Consider the following 21,733-nt stretch of genomic DNA (forward strand, 5'->3'; position numbering starts at 1 on the left):
GAGGCGCCCCGCCTCGGAGGAGTGGGATATTAATAATGTCGCATTCCACATACCGGCTTTCGCGCCCGGCTTGTTAGCTGTCCGCGTACTGTGGCCCTGCGAGGGGCTACTTTGAAGACCCGTGTTCGTCGGGTTGGTTTCAGGCAGGGAGGTGGGGAGCAGGCGCCGGCGCCCCACTGGTTCCCAGGAGGAGCGCATCGAAGCAGCTTGGCGGCGGCCCCGACCTGTGGGGAGCTGAGGGGACGGCGGCAGGACGGGGCAAACCCGAAGAGAAGCGGGGTGACCGGTGGGGGTACCGATTCTGGCGACGGGGAGCGCAGATGGAGGGCGGCCACAGAGCCGAGCAGAAGAAAACGTAACCACCTGAGGAGGGGTCGATGGGGAGGTGCAGAGGCAACCGCGGCCGGGTCCGACACGACGGCGCCGGGCACCAGGAGAGTCAGGTCACATGGTCGCACACGCCGTGACCAGGCTGTCGTCATCAGCAGGTGGACAGCCCTTGATTTCAAGATCCTCTTTCAACCATGACGAATGTTTTTTCAGAACGAGGTTTGATCTCATAGTTCACTGAGGCGCTGGACGGGGACCCTGGGACCCTGCAATTAAACTAGACGCCGGGAAGACTCCGGGGAAGAGAAACAACACACTCAGGGAAAGACGAAGCGACAGGGGGACGCGTGTGGTCCGAGCTGCCCGTGAACGCCGCTGCAAGCGGACGGGCCCCAGAGACCCTGCACCTCGGTGCCAGCGTGGCAGGGAGCCGGCTGTCCCCGCGGGAAAGCCCCCACCTTCTCTGTGGCACAGGAGGCGGAGGAGACACGCACACCAACCATCAACACCATAAAGCCAGGGACACCTGCTGATTTTCGGGCCAAGCGGGCTCACGGAGCAGGGCAGAGACAGGGCCGAGCCGGCCGGGACCAGAATGACGGGCATTGTCTTCTCCAGGACACGTCCACGCTCTCCACGTGCCGTGCCCTCCACCAGGGGAAGAATCACTAACGGCCCCACTTAGAGCAGAGGCTTCCCGTGCCGCCCCTCGGGGTCGGGAACCCAGCAGGACGGGACGTCCACCACCGGGCTGTGATGCCACCGAGCACACGCCCGCGTCTCTGCCTCAAGCAGACTTCCAGAACAGCTCTGCACGCTGACGGCAGAGTGCCCATCATCTGGGCACACACACGACGGCGCCAAGTAAAGGCTTGTATCTGGGCCACCGGAACACTCAAGTTTGAACTGAACACGTGCATTCTGAGAATGTCATGGAATTAAACACTAGAAGTCAGTACCCGGAGAATCCCCAAATACCTGGACACTGCATCCACCCGGTTCTAACCAGCGGATTCAAACAGCAGGGATCAGGAAATGCTACTAAATGGTAAAGTATATACGAGTAGTTAACATGTGGTTTATCACGAGACACATGGACGGGAGTGCTGCCATGGACGCCCCAGGTTTGTGACGGTCTCTGGGTGAGGCTACTAGCTCCTTACCTCGCACCACGGCCTTAGAAGCCTCCTTATGGGCGACGGAGGCAGGAACAGTGGCGAGGGGGCTGCACTCAGTGCCGACCCCCGGGTCCTGCTCGGACCACGGGTGCTGGGCCACATCCTGAAGCAGAGAGCACAGATGCTGCGTCTGGGCTTCTCGGGGACCCCCTCCGCAGGGAGGGGATTCCGGTCAGTCTAGCAAGCCAACTGTGTTTATCTTGGACTGCGGACACGACTTTGAGTTCGGGAATTCAGACGCTATGGACGTCTCCCAGTACAAGGTGTTTAATGACCACGCGCCGTGCCGGGGCTGCTCGGGGCTGGCCTCACACAACCGGGTGGGAGGCTTAGGGCGACATGGATCCCTGGGATCTGGGGACAAGCCCCCGGGGGGCCCCCTGGACGGGGCATAAACGAAACAAAAACTCAGAAGCAGCGAACTCAGAGGCAGAATGGTGGTTACCAGGGGCTCCCGGGCTGGGATGCGGGGAGAAGTTGGTCAAAAGGGCAACCTTCCAGTTATAAGACAGCCCAAGGAGCTGAGGTGAAGCAAAATCATAGTAATACTATATAATAAACTTGTGAGTTGGTTGGAAGAGAGTAAATGGTACATGGTCCCCCCCAGTCAATGGGAACACTGGGCTATGTAAGCGAAAGCGAACCCTTCCAGCAAAGTGTTTCACCTCGCACGTGATTCTGACTCATTAAAACTGGAAAAGGAAGAGACGCGGAGGAACGTGGGAGCAGGTCACTCAGGGAGGGCAGCCCGACCGCATTGCTGCAGCCACAGGATGCGACTGTCCTCTGTTGCCGGGGGTGGACGATGAACGGGGTCTCCAGGGCGGCGCGAGTGCTCCTTGTGAGGCCATCATCAAGGACCCCCTCTAGTACACACCGGTGTCCCAGCACGCCCGCGGGATGTCGGGAAACCGTGGGCTCTGGGGGGCGACCTGTCCTTGTAGGTGCAGTGGTAACTATGTCCTGATGGCGGGGATGCTGACGACGGGGAGGCTGTGCCCGGGGAGGGAGGACGTGGGAACCTCCGTACCTTCCTTTCGACTTTGCCGTAGACCCAAACTGATTTTTAAAAAACTTAATTATTTTTAAATAACGACTCACTTTTCATTTAAATACGTGAAATGCCTCCAAACAGCCCTGTTATTAAAAGCTACACAAACACAACCACCGCCAAGGCTCTGACTCAGGCTCCATCTGACGGCAAGGAGGAAGGCTGAAACATGTCAAAGGCCAGGCCAGCCCCCAGTGGTGACTGCCATGTTGATCAGGAGTCTGAAGGAGACTGAACAGGACGCCTGGTCATGGGGGGGTCCCTCTGCCTCTATAAGTCACCTCCTGGAAAACACTAACCAAATTCTCAACAGCAGCCTCTCCCCCTCCCCAGGAGGGCCATGCGTGCAGGGCCCCCCGGCCTTCCTCTCCCTGGCTGTGTCTGAACGGGCACAGTCCCCTGATGACACAAGCCTTGAGCCAGACTGGCCAAGGCCAGGGCGACCTTTCACAGCCTGCAAAACCCATGAGGAATTCAGGGGACAGAGGATGGGTGGATGAACCTCTGGAGACATGTGAAATCTGAGGTCCTGCCTCCATCCTGCCTGAGTCAGTCTCTGTTTCCACAAACTCCCCTCCCACCCACACCACCCCCGCCGTGACCCCACAACGGCACGGTATTTGAGAAGCCCTGCTTTGCAAGACAGATGTCCCAGGACCTCTAAGGAGCCTGAGGTCCTGATGGGAGGCTGGTGGCCCTGGTGAAAGGGAGGTGAGGGCTTCCAGCACCCCCTCACCCCCCATCCCCATCAAGGTGGACCTTGTTGGGGGACTCTGAATCTGCAGGGTGAAAGGGTCATTACAGTCAGGGGCTGCACTGCCCCAGGAGGGAGGCACGCGGTCACTGACCCGACCTCGTCCCCAGGTGCCTGATGATCAGGGGATGGACAGGACGGCAGGACACGCCAGTGCCCTCTACCCTCCACCCTCCGCCCTCAGCCCTTCTGGCGAAGCAGCCCAGCCAGGCTGTGGGAGTTGGTGCCTGCGGTCGGTGGGGCCCAGGGCCAGGGGGAGACGCTGTCACAGGAGGACCCTGGCAGTTCTGCACCAGCTGACGGAAGACGGAGCCGGCTGCTCATCGTGCTCCTCTTGAGCCCCCAGCCCCACTGGGCTCCTGCTCTGCACACTGGCCTCCCACAGGCCCGGCTCACCCTGCAGCTCGGGACCCGCTGCAACCCTGCTGGCCCCCGAGGCTCACAGTACAAGCCTCCACATAAGTGAACCTGCTCCGTGGAACCAACGTGACCCGTGGAGGTGTCTGTGCCACCATCCCCCGCGACCTCCTGCCTCCATCTCCTTCTCAGGGTCAGGGGATGGGCCTCCTTCCTCTAAAGACCCCCAGACACACACAGCTGGTGGTCCTGCTAGGGGCTCGGGTATCCAGGACCTGCCTCTGGAATCGGGGCCTCCAGAGCCTGAGAAATGCACCCTGCTTCCCTCCCTTGGCCTTTCAGAGAGAATCAGAAACATGACTTTCATTTTAGAAATTAATATTCAAAAAAAGAAATTAATATTCATTAAAAATCTAATAATATGGATTTATGATTGCATTAGAGGAGAAATTAAGGGAATAAATAATCTAAAGTCTAAAGACTGCAATGTCCTTAAGCAGAAATCTGTCCAGCTTGATTTTTATGCTTCCTAATGACTTATTTAAATAAAGATGCTCAGCCACCTGAGGTCTTCTCTGCAAACCCCAAGTGTAGCGCCCCAGCCCCTCAACTGGGTGGGGGCTCTCACAGGTAGCACTGGGCAGGAGGCAGGTGGGACACAGTTCCCACCCCCCAGGAGAGTCGGTTCCTGAGGCATGAAGATCAGGTGACCCTCGAGGGCTCCCAGGCAGGCCCCCAAGGATGTTCTGGGGCCCTCACCTGAGAACCCTCCCCAGACCCCTTCTCCCCACCCCTGTGGGGCCTCTTCCAAGCTGGAGCGCTCCTGGCCTGGTCAACAGAGCTCACAGATCATCCCAGCCTCTAAGCTGCCCTGGGGTCACCGTGAGCAGCCGGGAGTGGGTGCTGGGATCACTTCCTGGAGGCATCTGGGGCTCCCTCCTTGCCTCGGCCTCCAGGTGGATGGGCTACCCCCGGGGAACAGGATTGACTCCCCGCAGGGCATGCAGGCTGGTCTGGGGGCCCCTCCTGAGACCTGGACTGGGTCCTGCCATCTCTGCGTCTGTCTACCTGCCAGCACAGGGAGCAGCGTCAGCTTCCTGAGCACCTGCCCTATGCACCTAAGCCCATTCTCTGCCCAGATACCTGCCCCCAGGTCTCCGTCCTGCCATAGGTGTGAGGCCGAGGGGGGGCTGCCCGAGGGACAGGGTTCCCTAGGCCTCCTCCCTCCCCTTCCCTGCATGTGATACAGGGATTAGGAGGCTGGGGTTGACCTGGGCTCTGGAATCAGAAACCAGCTGGATGCCATTCCTGCAGGCAGAGACATAGTCTGAGTGTGACAGCAGGGGACACATCAGCCTCCCTCCCAGGAGACCTCGGGCCCCAGGCCTGCTCCCCATCAAATCGGGGCTCAGACCCCCGAGGGCAGCTCTCCTGGGGCCTCACCTGGGGGCGTGGTGTATGGAGGGAGCCTCTGCTTCTGGGAACCTCCCCTGGGGAATCTCACCTGGGGGTTCTCAGAGGCCTGAAATGTGGGAAGGGCCTGAACCCTCCTGGCTGCTCCTGAGAAGCAGGGAGGAACATCTGGGACTCCACAGGCCTCTCAGTGACCACTGACCCCAACTCACTCCCCATCTGTCAGGCTCGGTGTTGGGGTTCAGGGGCCCGGTCACTCCAGTGACTGGTGAGGCCAAAGACCCATCCTCAGGGCTCATGAGGAGCGCTCTTGCCTTGCTGCCTGGGCTCAGCGGCTCGGGCCCAGGTGGCCTTGCCATCACAGGACAGTGGACAGGGGACAGTGCAGCTGAGGGCGGAGGGCCGGCACCTGGCCCAAGGCTCAGGTAAGAGGCGGGGCTGTTCCTTGCTCATGTGGGGCAGGAAATACTCATCCTCTCCCCCTCTGAGTCCCGGCTGAGGCCTTCCTGAAAGGCAGATGAAGCAGAGAGCAACCAGGAAAGCTCAAGAACACTCGTGCAGACAGCCAGGTACACGGGGTGGCAGAGGAGTGACATGGGGGCCACAGCCTGGGAGAGGGCAGGGCTGTGGGCTCCGGGGACTGCGTGTGGCCTCAGGGAGGAAGAGCTGGTAAAAGCGTGGTGGTGGGAGGAGCCTGTCCAGTTGGCTTGGAGGGAGCTCCAGGCTCCTCCTCTGTGGCTGGTGGATCTCCTTGTGAGGACACTACCCAGGACCAAGGACCAGCAGGCTCCTTGGGGAGGATGTGTGTCCAGGCAGACGACAGGAGCGCAGAGACAGCCAATACCTGGGTCAGCTGCCTCTGCGTGCTGGCAGCTCCAGTGACCCGCGTCCCAAAGTAGCCGATGTCGTCATCCTTCTGGGACCAAAGAGGTTTGTCTGAAAAGGGACCGAAGGCAGGACTGGGTCCTGGACCCGATAGCAGCAGGACACCTGCCCAGGGACAGTCCTCGGGAGCAGAGGACACCTGCTGACCAGCTGCTGTGCCCTGGGAGGAGAAGTGGGCTCCACGGAGGAACCTCCCTGCAGCACGGGCTGGATGTCAGCCCTATCAGGATGCTGCTCGGGAATCGGAGCCCCCTACGCCACAGGTCAGAGCCCAGCTGCAGATTGCAAGTCCAGTCCCGGATCCCCAGGGCCTCAAGGTGGAAGGAGAAAACTGGATCTTGACAGGCTTTCTAAGTCCTAGATCTACCTTCTCCTGATTTTGTTCATTCTGCTCAGTTAGAGGAGTCAGGAAGTCTCCTTTGTAGGCCAGTTTGCATTGGGTTTTCTGTCTCTTGCACTTGGAGGAGCCTAGAAGGATTTATTCCAAAGTTATCCAGGCGCTACATCCATGTCGCCCTGTGTTTTCCCCACAGCACCCTGCCTGGGCCAGCTCCCAGTCCAGAGGAGAGCAGGGTGGGGCGAGCAGTCCTAGGATCTGCGACTTCAGCAGCACTGCCGGGTTGACCCCGTGTCCTCACAGGGAGCTGCCCAGCACTCGGCAGCCTGAGCTGAGCTCAGCTTGGGATCTGTGAGGACCTCAAACCATCTTTCTTCATGCACAAAAGGTAGAGAGGCAGGCCGGGCGGGTTCCCACTGAAACGGGCTGGGAATAAATCATGTTTCTTCCTCTGCAGCAGAAGCATCCTACCTATGCAAGGAGCTCAGGCCAGAGGGAATGGAGCCGACAACACTGCTGCCCCTGCACAGAGGTGGGGGTGTGGTGGGAGACTGGGTCACAGGCTGACCAGCGGTGGAGAATTTTCCACAGCAAACTCACTCACTCTGCCAGAGGAACTGCCCGGAAGATTGGCCTAGGCTCTTCAAGCCTAGCTGACACACACTCCAGACTCCAGACTCCATCAGAGCAACCAATATTCCCTTCAGGACAGAGGTGTACACTTTCCCCAAGAATCAGGGCCACCTGTTCAGCTTTCACCCCGAAACCCAATTGATCTGTCTCTCACTTTCCAGCTCCCCATAGTGCTTCTCCAGCAGGACACAGGGACCCAGTACTGCAGCTTTAGCAGGAGCAGAGCCAGGCTGAGCCTGTGTTCAAAGGGGTGGGTTTATCCGCTGTGCTAAGAGGGGACTGGTGCCCACGCCTGAGACCGTCTCACGTCTACACATCTAGACTGGTTAGCGATGAGTGGGATCACGGAATGAGGTGCCAGTGTCACGACACTCCCAAGAAGCTGTCCTTCTGAGGTCCTAGCGTGGATGACAATTCTGTAGGAGGCGCTTGTGGTTTCCAATTGACATGGAAGCCCATGACACTTATGCCCCTTTCTTCTCTTTTGTAAAATAGTAACTGAATAACCACAAAGAGCTCAGCGCCCTGCTGGAAAGAGAGGCTCTATGATGCTCACCCAACCTTCTCCTAGGTCTGCGACTGCAGAAAAAGGAAAAGATGCTTTTCTCACCTAAGTACTCGGTAGAAGGTGATAAACCCAGGCAGGCATTATCCATCAGAGTAGTCTTCCCCTGTGGCATCTGCATTAGATTTTATTATCCACCCACCAGTCATTCCATACATGTTCTTGAGCACTTACTGTATACCAGGCTCTGGGCTAGGTACAGTCTTTTTTTTTTTTTTTTTTTTTTTTTTTAAGATTTTCTTCATTCATTCATGTGTGTGTGAGAGAGACAGAGACAGAGAGAGAAAGAGAGAGAGGCAGAGACACAGGCAGAAGGAGAAGCAGGCCCCATGCAGGGAGCCCGATGTGGGACTCGATCCCAGGACTCCAGGATCATGTCCTGGGCCAAAGGCAGGTGCTAAAACGCTGAGCCACCCAGGGATCCCGTTAGGTACAGTCCTTGATCAGACTGTGTGGTCCAGGAGAGTGTCATGGAAATAGACTGAACAGTCAGAACTCCCAGTTTTTGGCCACAGAAACACAATTCCAAATGCCAGAGGTCAAGGGGTGGGTGTTGGTCAAGGATCAAGAAGGCTTCTGAGCTGGTTGTTCTGTGTGTGCCCCTCCTCTGCTGCTCTTCGTTCTTCCCCACCCTGGTGTGCCCAGGGAGGCCGGTCCCCACCATGCCTGAAAGCAGTCTGTCAGCTCCTGGTGGGCTTCAGCCAGTTGGGGGAGTTGGCAGGAGACTGGAGGGCAGGAGGAGAGGGGGGTTGGGGCATTTCTGCTTCCGTCCCCCTGGCCTGTGGCTCTGGCAGAGGCCGCAGTTCTCCTGCCCACAGGCCACTCCCCCAGGCTACAGCTCTCCCTGGCTCCGAGAAAACTTGCTTCCTCCCTTGTTATTCAGACAAGCCCAGGGCAAAGACTCCCCGTTCTTGCAAGGCCCAGAGATGCTCTTCCTGTGGGTTCCCTTCACTTGCCTGCACCTCTGAGGATCATTTAGACTCTTCAGTCCTCCAGGTAGGGTGTGTCATCTGGTCCCACCTGGAGCCTACCTGAGTCAGGTGAGCCAGCACGCTACAGGAAGCAGACAGGCATGAGCTTCTGGAGCAGCAGACACCAGACAACTGAACACCACTGTGTCCCCTTCACTCCCTGCTCTAACTTTATTCCCTCCCATGGTGGACCAGCATCTCCAGGAGGCAGGAAACATGGGAGTCTACGGACCCTAAGCCTCATGTCATGGAGCCGTGACCACTGGAGAAACGTAGACTGTGTCTGTTCCACCTGGAAAATCTCAGGGAAGGACTCTGATTGGCTTGGCTTCTGTCCGGTGCCCATTATGGATAAACGAATGGTGGCCATGAAGGTTGGCTCATGTGTCCACGGTGAGATGTTCATAGGATGTGGCAGGGGCACGACTAGGATACAGTCACGTTTGTATCCTCAGTGCCTGGCACAGTGAGCGCCCATCAAATGCTTACTGCTTGATTGCACGAGTCCGTGAGTGACGGGGAGAAGCACCTACTGCCGAGAGCAGGCTGCTCACCCAGCTGGGCAGAGGCTCCCCTGATGGGGTGATGCCTGGACGGGATCTTACAGATGAGTAGTGGTTATCTGTGCAGAATAGTGGAGTGAGAAAAGGAGATGGAACAGAATCCTGAGAAAAGGAACAGAAGTGTGAACCCAGAGGAAAATGGAGGTAGTTTTGTTTTGCTGCAGAACGGACGGATTTTGTGGCAAAGAGAAAAAAAAAAAAAAAAGATCACAAGGACGTAGAAGCTGCATGTAAAATGCACCGGAGAGCAAGAACTTTCTCCTTTGAAGAGAAAAAAGGGAGAAACGGAAGGATCACCATGCCCTCTGTCAAGGCCAATGTCTGGGTAATGGATCCCAGAGGGGCAGTGGGGCTCTGGCCTCATTTCCAAGGGGAAGATAAATGGGACCAGGTCAGGACAGCACCTCCAGGGTGTTGAGGTTAAAAGCTGGAACTCCAGACCTTGCCTACCTGGGCATCAGTCCAGGCTCTGACACTTATTATAGGAGTGAGGCCTTGGGGTGGTCCTTGGGGCACAGAGAAGCAGACAGTGGCCACGGGATGCCATGTGGCTGAGTGTGCCCCACTCCAGCATCAACGGATTCCACAGATGGGGCTTTGAGGTCAGGTAGTTCTGCTTCCCCAGGTCCCCCAGCCACGCTGGAGCCTCTCCCTGGGAAGGGGAGCTTCCTTCCATGAGACTCGGATGCCTCAATGCAAGGTCCCTGAGGGTCTGGCCTGGACAAGGGTCAGGGAGTGACCCGCAGGCCATACAGAGCCCTGAAGCTCCTTCAACTGGACACATGGCAGCTGTGCCATGCTGGGCGGGAGTAGTGGCCACAGGAAGCAGGAGGGAAGCTGACCCAGGAGAGAAGGCTGTTCGCGCGGCCAACAGCAAGGGTGTGACCCTTCCTGAATATGCTCCTGGGAGCACCTGCATTCCCGGCCCAGGTCCAGGTCTGTGCGCCTCCTCACAGAGATGGTACGGCAAGCCCCAGCACTCCTTGTGCAGAGACAAAGAGCTCTCTCATCACACCATTCCTGTCCAACACTGGCTCGGTGCCCGGGAACCCTCGGTCTGAAGGGGAGTCTGGTGGGAAAGTATGTGCTGTGCGAGGACGCTCCGGAGCAAGTGCGTTCTATGGTAACTCGATGACGTACCACCCGGCCAGAGGCAACGTGCCCCTACGTCCGCTCAGCCAGAGCCTCTGTGCTCTCTGTCAGGAATGGCTGCGGAACCACCGGGTCACCGTGTGACTCGCTCTTGGAGCTGGCATGTCTGTGCCGGCAGCAGCTGACGCAGAACGCGCCCGTGGGCTACAGAGCCTCGGAGAGATGCCTGCTTAGAGCCTTCTCATGCTCTCCTTACCGCAGACAGATGGAGGAACCACCACTGGAGCGGATCTGCCCCATGAGTGGTCCCTGAGATCCTCCCTGGAGGTCAGCCCCCCGGGTGACTCACCTGGCCTGGGAGGTGCCTCCATCCCGGGCCCCAACAGCTATGGGCTCCGTGTTCCCTGGGGATCACTGAGTGCTCCGCAGAGTTAATGCAGGACTCACCTGCCGCTGCCGCTTCTCCGGTATCATCTCACCTTCCTGGAGCAAAGGTCAGACTTCCCTGGCTCTACGGCTCCAACGTCACTTCTGTTTAAACCGGAGAGAGATGCACTAGGCAGGGCATCCCTGAGGCTGCAGCTAGAGGGGGCCCGAGGCGTCGGCGGAGCCGGGCTGGGGAGCCCCGCGGGAATCTGCGGGACCAGGTCAGGCGCAGGGGGCGCCCGGTCTCGGCCAGGTCGGTGCCGGAGCCTGAGCTGCCGTCCAGGCTGCGCCCAGGAAAGCAGGGCAGGAAGGCCGAGGCGCGGCCGGGGGTTGGGAGCAAAGGCCGCAGGCTGTGTGTCCTCCTCCGCATCGCGCCGGGCCCGGGCCTGGGCGGGGTGTCTGGGGCGCGCACCCGGATTCTGCGGAGGACGCCCCGGAGGCCGCGGGCACCCAGCGCTCTCCCGGGGTCTCCCCAGGGCTCGTCAGGACAGGAGCGCGAGGCCGACCTGCGAGCCCGGAAGCCCCGTGGCCTGCCGCGATTGGGCCAGGCGGGGTCACGTGGCGCCGTCCCACCCAATCAGAGGGACGGTCCGGTGTGCCCTTCCCCCCGGAGGCCGTGATTGGCTCAGGCCCTGCCGCGGGGCGCGGGGCGCGGGGCGCGGGGCCGGCCCGGTCTGACGAGGGGGCGTCGCGCTCCGGGGCCTGCGAGGAGCCGCGGTCAGGTCAGGGGACGGGAGGACGCGCAGCTGCTGTCTCGTCGCCGCGCAGGGGTGAGGCGACAGACACCGGCGGCGGCTGTTTGGGGAGCCGCGCCCGCGAGGTCAGAGACCGGAGAGGGACGTCCTGAGGCCATCGCTGGGCCCTGGATCCAGCCGCGCCTGAGTGCGCCGGGCAGGAGCGCCTCGTGGTGGGGCCTGTCCCTTGGAGCCCGAGGACCCGCCGCACCGTGGGTGGGACAGTCGGGGTCGTGCTCCTTCCAGCCGGGGCCAGAGCTCCCCCTGCGGGGCCTCAGCGTTCTGGTCCGTGGGGACCGAGGGGCGCCGCCCGCGACCTCCCGCCCTCTGCGGCCGCCTCGGCCTCTGCTGCCTCTAGGGGCTCCCGGATCCCGCGGGCGCCGCCCCCGCAGCCTCCAGTCTCCCGGCCTCTGTGACCGCCCTGCCCTCCGCAGCCCCCGGCCCGTCTAGGCTCCCTGGCCTCCCTGGCCTGTGCTGGCCAGTGCCTCCGTGGCGTCCACCCTCCCCGGGCTCCCCGGCCTCCGCGGCCTTCCTGCGGCCCCGGGAATCCCGGACGCGACGACCGCACGGGGCCGAGCGTGTCCGCAGCAGACGTGAGGTCCACGCGGCGGGAGCGCCGGGGCCGCGGACACTGCGCAGGCGCAGCGTCATGGGCGGGCCGTGGATCAGGAAATCGTGCAAGCGCCGCGGCCAGCTCACCTGGGGGCAGGTGGGCCTTCTCACCTCCTGTCCACGTGCTGCCCGCAGGAGCAGCCCCTGGAGCCCAGCAGCCAGCAGGCAGGCTGAATGTGGAGCCCGGCCCCTGGGGCGGGAGGGCTCAGCACCCATCGATCCTTACTCTTCTGGAGGCCCGGCCGGGACCCCTGCTGCCCCCGGTGTGGTCGGGGCCCTGCAGCCCGACGGGCCCGGAGCCTGTTGGGATGCAGGATCCCCGGCCCCAGCCCAGGCCGAGGAGTCGGCTTCCGCCGTGGCGCCAGCCCCGGCCCGCTGCCCTCTGAGCCACAGCGCAGGGCAGCCGCCTTCTGCAGTGGCGCGCCCGGAGGGGCGGGATGCGCCCGCCCGGCCCGGCTGCAGGGACCAGGGACACAGTTGGCTGAGAGCCTCGGGCCCCACAGTCCACGCAGGGGAGCTTAGACAGGATGCAAGCGACTTGTCTCTCACGCAAGCCGAGCGGGAGAAGTGTAGTCCAGGCTGGCTCTTCAGTTCAGGGGCGTAAGGGGAGGACGCTGCTCTATCCCGCCTCTAGGAATGTCTCAATATCGGATTCCTCCTGGCGTTCAGGGGCTGCGTGAGCTCCAGTGCCCACATCTACATTCCAGCTGCCCGGGACAGGCAGGTCGCCGTCCTGTGTGCCCCCCCCCCGCCCCCGACATTCTGCAGCACCCCCCCCCCAGCTTGGGGAGCAGCCTCACGCGAAGCCCCGGCAGCCGCGGCCTGCATCCTGGGAGGAGCGCTGGGAGGGCTTGGTCATCCTCCCGGCAGGGCCAGGCAGGGACCTTCTGGGGGCCCCGTGCGCCCCGCCCCCGCAGGCAGAGAGGCCACCCAGGGTCCATGGAGAGGACTCACCAGGGAGAGAAGACAGGTGGGCCACTGAGGCGCAGTCTCCCAAAACCCGGGAGATCCGTAACACCAGGAGAACAGAGGGACAGAGCCGTTTGCAATGTGACAAACACGGCTTGTTAACCTAATAGAGGCAGAGGAGGCTGCAGAATATCCAATTATGAGAGCAGGCCACGCAGCATGCAGGGTCAGGCCGCTCTCTCATTTATCGGGACAGACTCCATTAGGCCCGTTAATCTTCTTGATTAACTGTCCTGAAAGGATGCCGGTGGGGAGGGGTAGTCCCCCATGAGCCGGGGAGACAGGAAGGCAGCAGGTGGCGGCCCGCCGGGAATGGCCCTCACAGCCCCTCCACCCCCAGCCCCAAGGCCATGAGGCTGCTTCACTCTGCTCTCAGCAAGGAGTGGTCTGTGACTGGGGGCTCATCTTTGGTTTTCTCTTCATTCTCCCTGAAACGTTTTTGATGACTGGCCAGTTCCTGTCGATGCATCATGGATGGTTTTCTCTGGCACTACGGTCTCAATTTTTTTCCTGCCTCTCTGATTCCTTACAGCCCCCATCGTTGTCTCTCTCCTCGGGACCCGTCAATGCAGATGTTCCCCCAAGACTCAATTACTTGCCACCTTTTCTTTGTCAGTTCTCCCGTGGGATCCCACTTAACCCCATGGTTCAAGTATCGTGTGAATAACTCCCATCTCTGGTCCTCCAGCCCCAATTTCTCCAGAACGCCATCTACACTGAAGTTGCCATGTGACATCCCTGATAGGCTCAGGCCACAGCCAGTCATCTGACCACCCAGTACCAGCTCCTGCCATCTTATTCTAGGCAGCCCCATCCTCCCAGAACCCAGGTCCCAAATCTCGGGATCTTCTTTGATCCTTGAAATCGGCTGTGGGACCCACATCCAATCGAAGACCAAAGTGCAGGAGTCTCTTGGGTCGAACCAAGGATCAACAGAATAGGTGGCACTGACCACATTTGGTGGCACCAGGAGAGCTAGAACTATGTTGCTTGAGTCTCAACTGGCTGAGAAGCAGAGCTGTCTCCAGCCACTGAGTACTTTTCTCTCACAAGAGACAGCCGGGTAATCCTCTCCAAAGGCCCTCCTTGGGATTCAAATACCTTAAACAAATCCCATGAAGAATGTGGTTGACGGGGCCATGCATCAATGGTTGTAGATGATCAACGCCAACACCAAGGCACACGAGAGTTGCGCACACGGCAAACAGGTATCGGGGGTGAAATGCGTCATGCATGCTCTAGAGGTGACCGCCACAAAGACAAATATGGAGCATCTTGGCAGTAAATCACGTCCCTCTTACCTGGCAGATGGCTGAGATAAAGCAGGTGCCACCGGGCTACATCAGTTTTGCTGGAGCATCTCCTGTAGCTAAGAAGTAACCAGAGTGTAGAGCTTGGCAGACCAAGCCGACTGTCAGGCTGCACATCCAGACACGGCCCCTCCCTCGGCCGGCAGGAGTCCACCTGTGTGCAGGCTGTTGGTGCTGGGAGGTGGGGGATACATCTCCTCAACCACCAGTTTCAAAGGCGGTGACCACCCCCACCACGAAAAAATAAACTGCTCCGGATGCACGCAGAGGGCAGAGCCATGTCCAACAGTGGAGCCCACGTCCCACAAGCAAGAGCTTTACTGGCCTCCGTAGAGAATAATGTTTATTTCTGCATTCGAACGGTCAATTCCTCATGGAGAGTCCATGTTGAAGTTTCCAAGTCAAAGGGCAAGCACCTCATCCACCACGGAGAGAGACCCTGACCCTGTGCCAGCCTCGCGGGGAGCAGAGGTGCAGCAGTGGAGGGAGGGAGGCTGCTTCCCGGGGGCCGTGATGGGAGCTGACGGGCACAGGGTATGGGATGAGCTCACGGCTGCTCTGGGCAGTGAGATCCGGCTGTGGGGGTGAGGGCGGGGGCTCAGACAGGGGAGCCAGGCCTCCTGCTGGGGGCGGGGGCTGGGGACACTGGGTGGCCCTGAGCTAGGCTGTGGTGAGGGAGGGACAGGGTCCTCCTTGGCCAGGCCACCTCGGGTGGGGGGAGGCCAGCTCACAGGGCCGTGCTGCCTCCTCACACCAGGGAAGAAGAACGGATGCGCTCCCTGACCCGGAAGGCCCTTCTGCCCCCATGGGCTGCCCTCGAAGGTGTCCGGAGGCCAAGAAAGCCTAAGAGGGCCATAGCCACTTGTCAGATCAGTTCACGGTGTTTGGAATGGATTACAGAATAATTGTCTTATCGATATGCTGGTGGCATATTTACTGCTTTTGCTCTCAGATCAGAAGAGACACAGTGTGACTAAAGTAGCTTTAATTATGTTAGGGCTTGGGAAATTGAAAAGTTGCTAGCGTTTTAAATATTTTAAATTCTGTAACATGGAAATGACCATCCATGACCAAATCTCAGCCCAGTGGGACCAGTGCCCCCAGTGCCCCAGTCTGTCCTCACAACTCAGGCCCCTTCTCTGCCCGCACCCAGCTCCTGGGCAAAGGTCCCCTGTGCATTCCCGTCCCTCAGCTGCAGGCTGGGCTTCCCACATCCCACATACCTCCCCCCACCCCCGCCCCATTCTGGAAGGTCTCATCTCAGCTATCATGCCCACGAGCGTCCCTGTCCTGAATGTTCACAACAGCCTCCGGGTGCCCTGTGAGGACCCACCTCCCCCCTTCTTGGCCCTGTGGTTTGGGGGTGCTGAGTGCACCCCAGAGCCAGGATGGACCGTGGGACTCAGGCGCTGGTGAACTGGTCACTTGCATTCTGCGTGACTGGTGCAGGGGTAGGCCCGGGACCCGATGCGAGCCGCCAGCCTCCAGGCTCGGACCTCTGTCTAAACAGGTGGGAGGGAGGGTGTTCCCGTGTCACCAGGAGGCAGGTCCATGTGAGCATGAAGCCGACAGGGCACACAGGGATGCAGGATGCAGGAGGAGCCGGGCCCCCTGGCCTAAGCAATTCTAGACTCCCTCCTGGACTCTGGGACTACCTGTGTGCATCAGTCCCCCCTTTTCTTCAGCTAGTTTGTGTTGGCTCTTCTGTCACCTGCAGTCAGTGGAGCCCTCATGATAGGAGGTCAGGGGCCCTCGGGTGGAGCCCCTCCCCAGGAGGACCAGCCCCGGGGCACCTCAGGGAGTTCTTCCCTGATTGTGGAGAGGGTTGAGGGTGAGTGTGTGTGTGTGTTTCCCTACACTCCCCGGCCCACCCAGGCCTAGGGCTGTCTCACCCACGGAGGCCACAGCACCGGGGACTCGTCTGCCCAGTGGTGCCTTCTGGCTGGCTGGGAATCTGCAGGAGGCTGGGGGGGTTGTCAGTGGGGCTGGGTGTCGGGGTTGAGGGGGATCTCTGCAGAGGCTCCGGCACAGCCTGTCGGTCCCGCGGGCAGCTCTCCGGGGCCCTGACCTGAGCCTGGCAAGGCAGGAGGCAGCAAGGGGAAGGAGGTGAGAGCCCGGATTTCCTGCTGCTGCTACAGCTGGATTCAGGGCTGCGCTGTGACCAGGACCCTCTCTTCCCTCTGGACGAGTCAGGAGGTCATTTGAAAAATCAGAACCACCTTGTCTTCCTATTTGCAAACAGAGGATTCTAAGCACTGTCTCCTCCGGTCTGGGGGTGGGGAGGTCTGGGGAGGGGGAGGGGATGTCTACCCAAAGTAAGTGTTCAGGAGGCTGGCTCAGCTGGCGTGGCAGAGAAGCCCCACTCGGCCAGCACCCACGGGAGAGCGCTGTGGATTGTAGCTCCCTGACTCTGGGCGGGCAGCTGTGACCAGAGGTCGGGACCTAGGATCACGGAGCCCGAAAGCACAAGGGGAATCACAGTGATGTGGTCTTTAGCAATCCTTAGCAACTGGTGTTTGTGGTGAGGAGGGTGGTTATGCTCCTGGAACAGACTGAGCTGACAGGCGCCAGGTGAACCCTTTGGCCCCTAACACAAGGGTCAGATTCAACCCACTGTTGTTTTCCGGTTGTCAGGGATCAGGATACAGGGGTCCCTGAGGGCTACCCTCCCCTCACGAGGTTCCTGGTGCTCCCAGGGGCTGGGCTCCCTTCATTCCTGGGGTTCCCCATCCAGGGGCCACAGGGTGCCACCGTCCACCGCTGGTTCCTGTGACCTCCGGGAAGTCTGAGCCATGGCACCGAGAACTGCAGGTCCGCACGCCACACACCCTCCTGCTGAGGGAGGAAGCAGGAGGTTCAGGCGCATCCCCGGGGATGATGCAAGCACAGGTGGGAACTGGGGATGAGCAGGTGCGGGGAAACGCAGAATTGTCCTCCCAGGAGACTGAGTCCAGGAGGAATCCGTGGTGGGACCCGAGAACGCGCCACCTGCTCTGTGTCCCTGCCCACCCCCTCGCCCCGCAGCCCCAGACCCTGTGCCCACCCTGCTGACCACAGCCAGGAATGCAGTGGGCTAACCGCAGACCTCCTTCCTCGCCCCAGCTCCCTTCCTAGTGACCAGGTCATCTCTGGTTAGCACTCTGCCTTCCGCCCCAAGGCCTGGGCCACAGCCCGACCCCACCTGCACGCGGACCCCAGCACGTTGGCCTGGGCGTCCGTCACTGTAGCTGGAAGCCCCCAGGAGCTTATTTTTCAGCTTGGGATCCATGCTCCTGCTCTCCACGGCTGAGGATACTTCCAGAAAGACGGGACTGAGATGCCTCCTGCCAGCCAGGGGAAGTCCAGTTCACACTGGCCACGCCCTAAGCCCAGCTGCACAGGTGAGGCCAGAGGAGGAGTAACAACCACAGGGAGTGCAACGTGCCCTTGGCCCCCCAGCCCAGACCCCAAGTCCGCGGACCACACCGATTTCAGAGGATAGTGAAGGATGATGAAGTGCTGTGAAGACGTGAATGCGAGCGTCCATGAGTGATAAGGGACAGAGGCTTCCTGTCATCTCCTGGCCTCTCTACCGGGACCCAGAAGGAGGGGGCGGCAGTGGGGAAGCTGCTGGCGGTGCTGGCTGCTGCAGTTCAGCAGCGTGCCCCTTCACCTGAACATCCTGCCCCCTTTCCCCTCTGCCCTGCACTCCCCGCTGGGCTCCGTGTGTTTTCCTCGGGCGAGAACGCCCGGCCCTGTAGCACGGTCCTTTCTGCAGGGACAGAGGCGAGGTGGCGGGATGGGCCTCAGTCCCGCCTCAGGGTGCAGTCCAGGGGAGCTGGCGGCCGTGAGCCCCCAAACCCCATATGCTTCAGGAACATTCCACACAGAATGGGGTCTGCTAACCCCCGTCCCATGGACGATCCGAAGGGCCCGGATGAGGCTGTGCAAGGTGGGATGACAGGTCATCGGCTACCTGCCCACCGGCTTCCGTCCACACCAGACGTGAGGAAATCGCTGGCAGGCCGGCTCACAGGTCCCACGGCAGCTCCAGATGGAAACGGAGGCGCCTCGCCTCGGGAGGATGGGATATTAATTAATGTGCCATTTCCATCTGACCCGCTGCTTTCAGCTCCATGGTGTTCTCCGCGTCTGTGCCCTCGCCGAGGCTACTTTGAAGACCCGGTTCTCGGTTGTGGTTTCAGTGCAGGGAGGTGGGGAGCAGGCGCCGGCGGCCCCCCGGGTCCCGAGGAGGGAGCTGCATCGCAGCCAGTTGGCGGCGGCCCCGGCCTGTGGGGAGCTGAGGGCGCGGCAGGCCGGGGCATCCCGCAGAGAAGCGGGTGACTGGGCATCTGGCTGACGGGGAGCGCAGAGGAGGGCGGCCACGAAGCCAGAGCAGAAACGTAACCAGCCCTGAGGAGGGGTCTGTGGGGAGGTGCAGAGGCCCGCGGGCCGGGCCGACCGAGGGCGCAGGGCACCAGGAGTGCAGGTCACATGGTCGCACACGCCGTGACAGGCTGTCGTCATCAGCAGGTGGACGCCCGTGATTTCAAGATCCTCTTTCAACCATGACGAATGTTTCAGAACGAGGTTTGAATCATAGGTTCACTGAGGCGCTGGACGGGGACCCTGGGACCTGCAGTTAAACTGAGACGCCGGAAGACTCGGGGAAGAGAAACAACACACGCAGGGAAGAGAAGCGACAGGACCGCCGTCGTGGTCCCGCGCTGCCCGGAAGCAGCTGCACGCGGCCGGGCCCCAGAGACCCTGCACCTCGGGGCAGCGATTGGCGGGAGCCGGCTGTCCCCGGCCATGGAAAGCCACCTTCTCTGCTGGCACAGGAGGACGGAGGAGCACCACACACACCACACCATAAAGCACGAGGGAACCTGCTGATTTCGGGCCAAGCGGGCTCCGGAGCAGGGCAGAGAGCAGGGCCGAGCCGGCCGGGACAGAATGACGGGCAGTGTCTTCTCCAGGACACGTCCACGCTCTTCCACGGCCGTGCCTCCCCCAGGGGAAGACTCACACGGCCCCACTTAGAGCAGAGGCTTCCCTGCTGCCCCTCGGAGGTCGGGAACCCAGCAGGCGGGACGTCACCACCGGTGTGATGCCCCGGAGCACACGCCCGAGTCTCTGCACTCAGCAGACATTCCAGAACACTCTGCACGCTGACGGCAGAGTGCCCATCATTCTGGGCACACACAGACGGCGCCAAGTCAGGCTGTATCTGGGCCACAGGAAACTCAAGTTGATACTGACACGGTGCATTCTGAGATGTCATGGAATTAAACTAGAAGTCAGTACCCGGAGAATCCCCAAATACCTGGACACTGCACCACCCGGTTCTAACCACCGGGAGTCAAACAGCAGGGATCAGGAAATGCTACGTAAATGGTAAAGTATATACGCGTAGTTAACATGTGTTTCTCACGAGCACATGGGACGGGATGCTGCCTGGACGCCCCCAGGTTGTGGACGGTTCTCTGGGTGAGGCTACTAGCTCCTTACCTCGCACCACGGCCTTAGAAAGGCCTCCTTATGGGCGACGGAGGCAGGAACAGCTGGCGAGGGGGCTGCACTCAGGAGCCGACCCAGCCCTGGGTCCTGCTCTGGACCACGGGGTGCTGGGCCCATCCTGAGCAGAGAGCAAAGATGCTGCGTCTGGGCTGTCTGGGGACCCCCTCCGCAGGGGGAGTCCGGTCAGGTCTAGGCCAAGCCAACTGTGCTTATCCCTGGCTGGGACACGACTTTGATTCGGACCGCTCTGTGACCGTCTCCCAGTACAAGGTGTGATAATGACCACGCGCGTGCCGGGGCTGCTCGGAGGCTGGCCTCACACAACCTGGTGGGAGGCTTAGGGCGACATGGATCCCTGGGATCTGGGGACAGCCCCGGGGGGGCCCACTGGACGGGTCAGGCAGTTGCAGGGCACAGTCCTCACTACGTAGGGCATGGATGTCCCCGCGGGGTGGCCTCACTCACTGCCTCTGTGACCCCTCACTGAGCAGCCCACGGCCCCCAGCACAACCACCCAAGGTCTGCATCCCCGGCCACCTTACAGCGCCCTCCAGCCCCCAGATGAGGAAGCTGAGGCCCAGAGGGGTCCGGTGACCCTGGTCCACGCCCCAGGTGCCTCTGTGCCTCCATTCCTCTCCTGACACCCGCAGGACCAGAGCAGGGCAGGACGCCTGCTCTGAGGAGGCAGTGTTTCCGGGAAATGCACAGATAGCCTGAGTGGCCCTTCTGCAAGCTGCACAGCCACCTGGGCTCCCAAAGAGGGGTGACTGCACCCAGAGTGGTGTGCTTCCCTCATTGTCCTGCAGACCCCTACCCGGAGGAGGATCCAACGGTCCTCTGGGAACCTCTGCTGGGGCTGGCAGGCCCGCAGGCAGGTGCGTGGGTACCTGGGGCTGAAACGCACCCTGGGCACCCACCCGCACCCCTAGGCTCTGACGGGTGGAGGGAAGAGATGCCGGGACATGTGCCTGGCAAGAACATTCTGCTTTTTAGCTAGTGCTTCCCCTTCTGGGCGTGTCCAGGATCCAAGAGACTGGGCAGACAATGGTCTGTCCAGCATCTTGTTTCAAGGAGCTCGCAGACAAGCTTCCTGTAAATGCTTCATGTCCAGAACAGCTGGGCCGCACAGAGAAGAGGCCGGTTCCTCCCAGTTTAGCGACTCGCCAGAACAGTCATCTCATCCCAAGGGGGTCTGGAAGCTTCACTCCCTCTGTCTTCTGGAAGGCTCTGGAGGACGACTTCCCTTTGTGTTTTCAGGCAGTGGTTCCTCAGCCTGGGGGTGAGGAGGGGGGACTTCTTAAGGACACCGAGTAAAGCCCTTCTCACTTTCTTGTAAGGAGAATAATCTCCTCGGATCTTGGAAACGCATCTGGGCCCCCAGCACCATCCCATGTCCTCCCCGACTCAGTATGGGGGTCTGGACCACACGGACCCCCACCCGTCCTCCCCACGTGTGGGAATTCTGCAGCACACCTGCCAGGAGTGCAGTGAACCCCATGCACTTGACTCAAGCCTCGGCTGGAATCGACTGACTAGTGATTGTGTACTGGACCCTGTGGTGACACCGTGCCCCCCACCCCCACCCCAGGAGTGGGCGCCAGGGTCACCAAACTGGTCTCCACGAGTGAGCAGATCTGTGTGTCTGGGAAGAGCTGAGCTGGAGGTGCTTCTCAAGCCTTCCGGTCCTCACTGCCCAGGTCCTGCACATACCAGCCTCACAGACCTCCAGCCTCGGGAACCAGGCATCACACTGAACCTGGACATTCAGACCCCGACACGATGCCCCGTGGCCGTCACTGCAGGCAGAGGCTTAGTCTGCACACACATGCTCATTGCCTCCAGCTGGCTATCCTGGTAGATGATATTGTCTAAGACGGAGAGGAGGACCTGCACAGATCGGAGCAGGAAATCGCCTTGACTCGGATCCAATTTCTGTTCAGTCACTCGTTCCTGTGTCCTGCGGCGTCACCTGAACACCTGAGAATCACAGGCATGTGTGCTAAGAGCTGGGGTCACAGAGCAAGCGTGAGTTCAGATGCGTTTCTCCCAGGGCT

The 21,733-nt window shown here is 60.6% G+C and overlaps 1 long non-coding RNA gene across 1 annotated transcript; it reads left to right on the forward strand.

Annotated features, from left to right (window-relative positions):
* Positions 1–12,725: 12,725 nt before the first annotated feature.
* On the forward strand, positions 12,726–15,099 carry LOC119877577. The gene is made up of 2 exons (XR_005379071.1): positions 12,726–14,651; positions 14,938–15,099. It is a non-coding gene; the product is annotated as an uncharacterized LOC119877577 (long non-coding RNA).
* The last annotated feature ends 6,634 nt before the right edge of the window (positions 15,100–21,733 follow it).

Source organism: Canis lupus, chromosome 26 (genome assembly GCF_011100685.1).
Source record: "Canis lupus familiaris isolate Mischka breed German Shepherd chromosome 26, alternate assembly UU_Cfam_GSD_1.0, whole genome shotgun sequence".
Taxonomy (NCBI): Eukaryota; Metazoa; Chordata; class Mammalia; order Carnivora; family Canidae; genus Canis; species Canis lupus.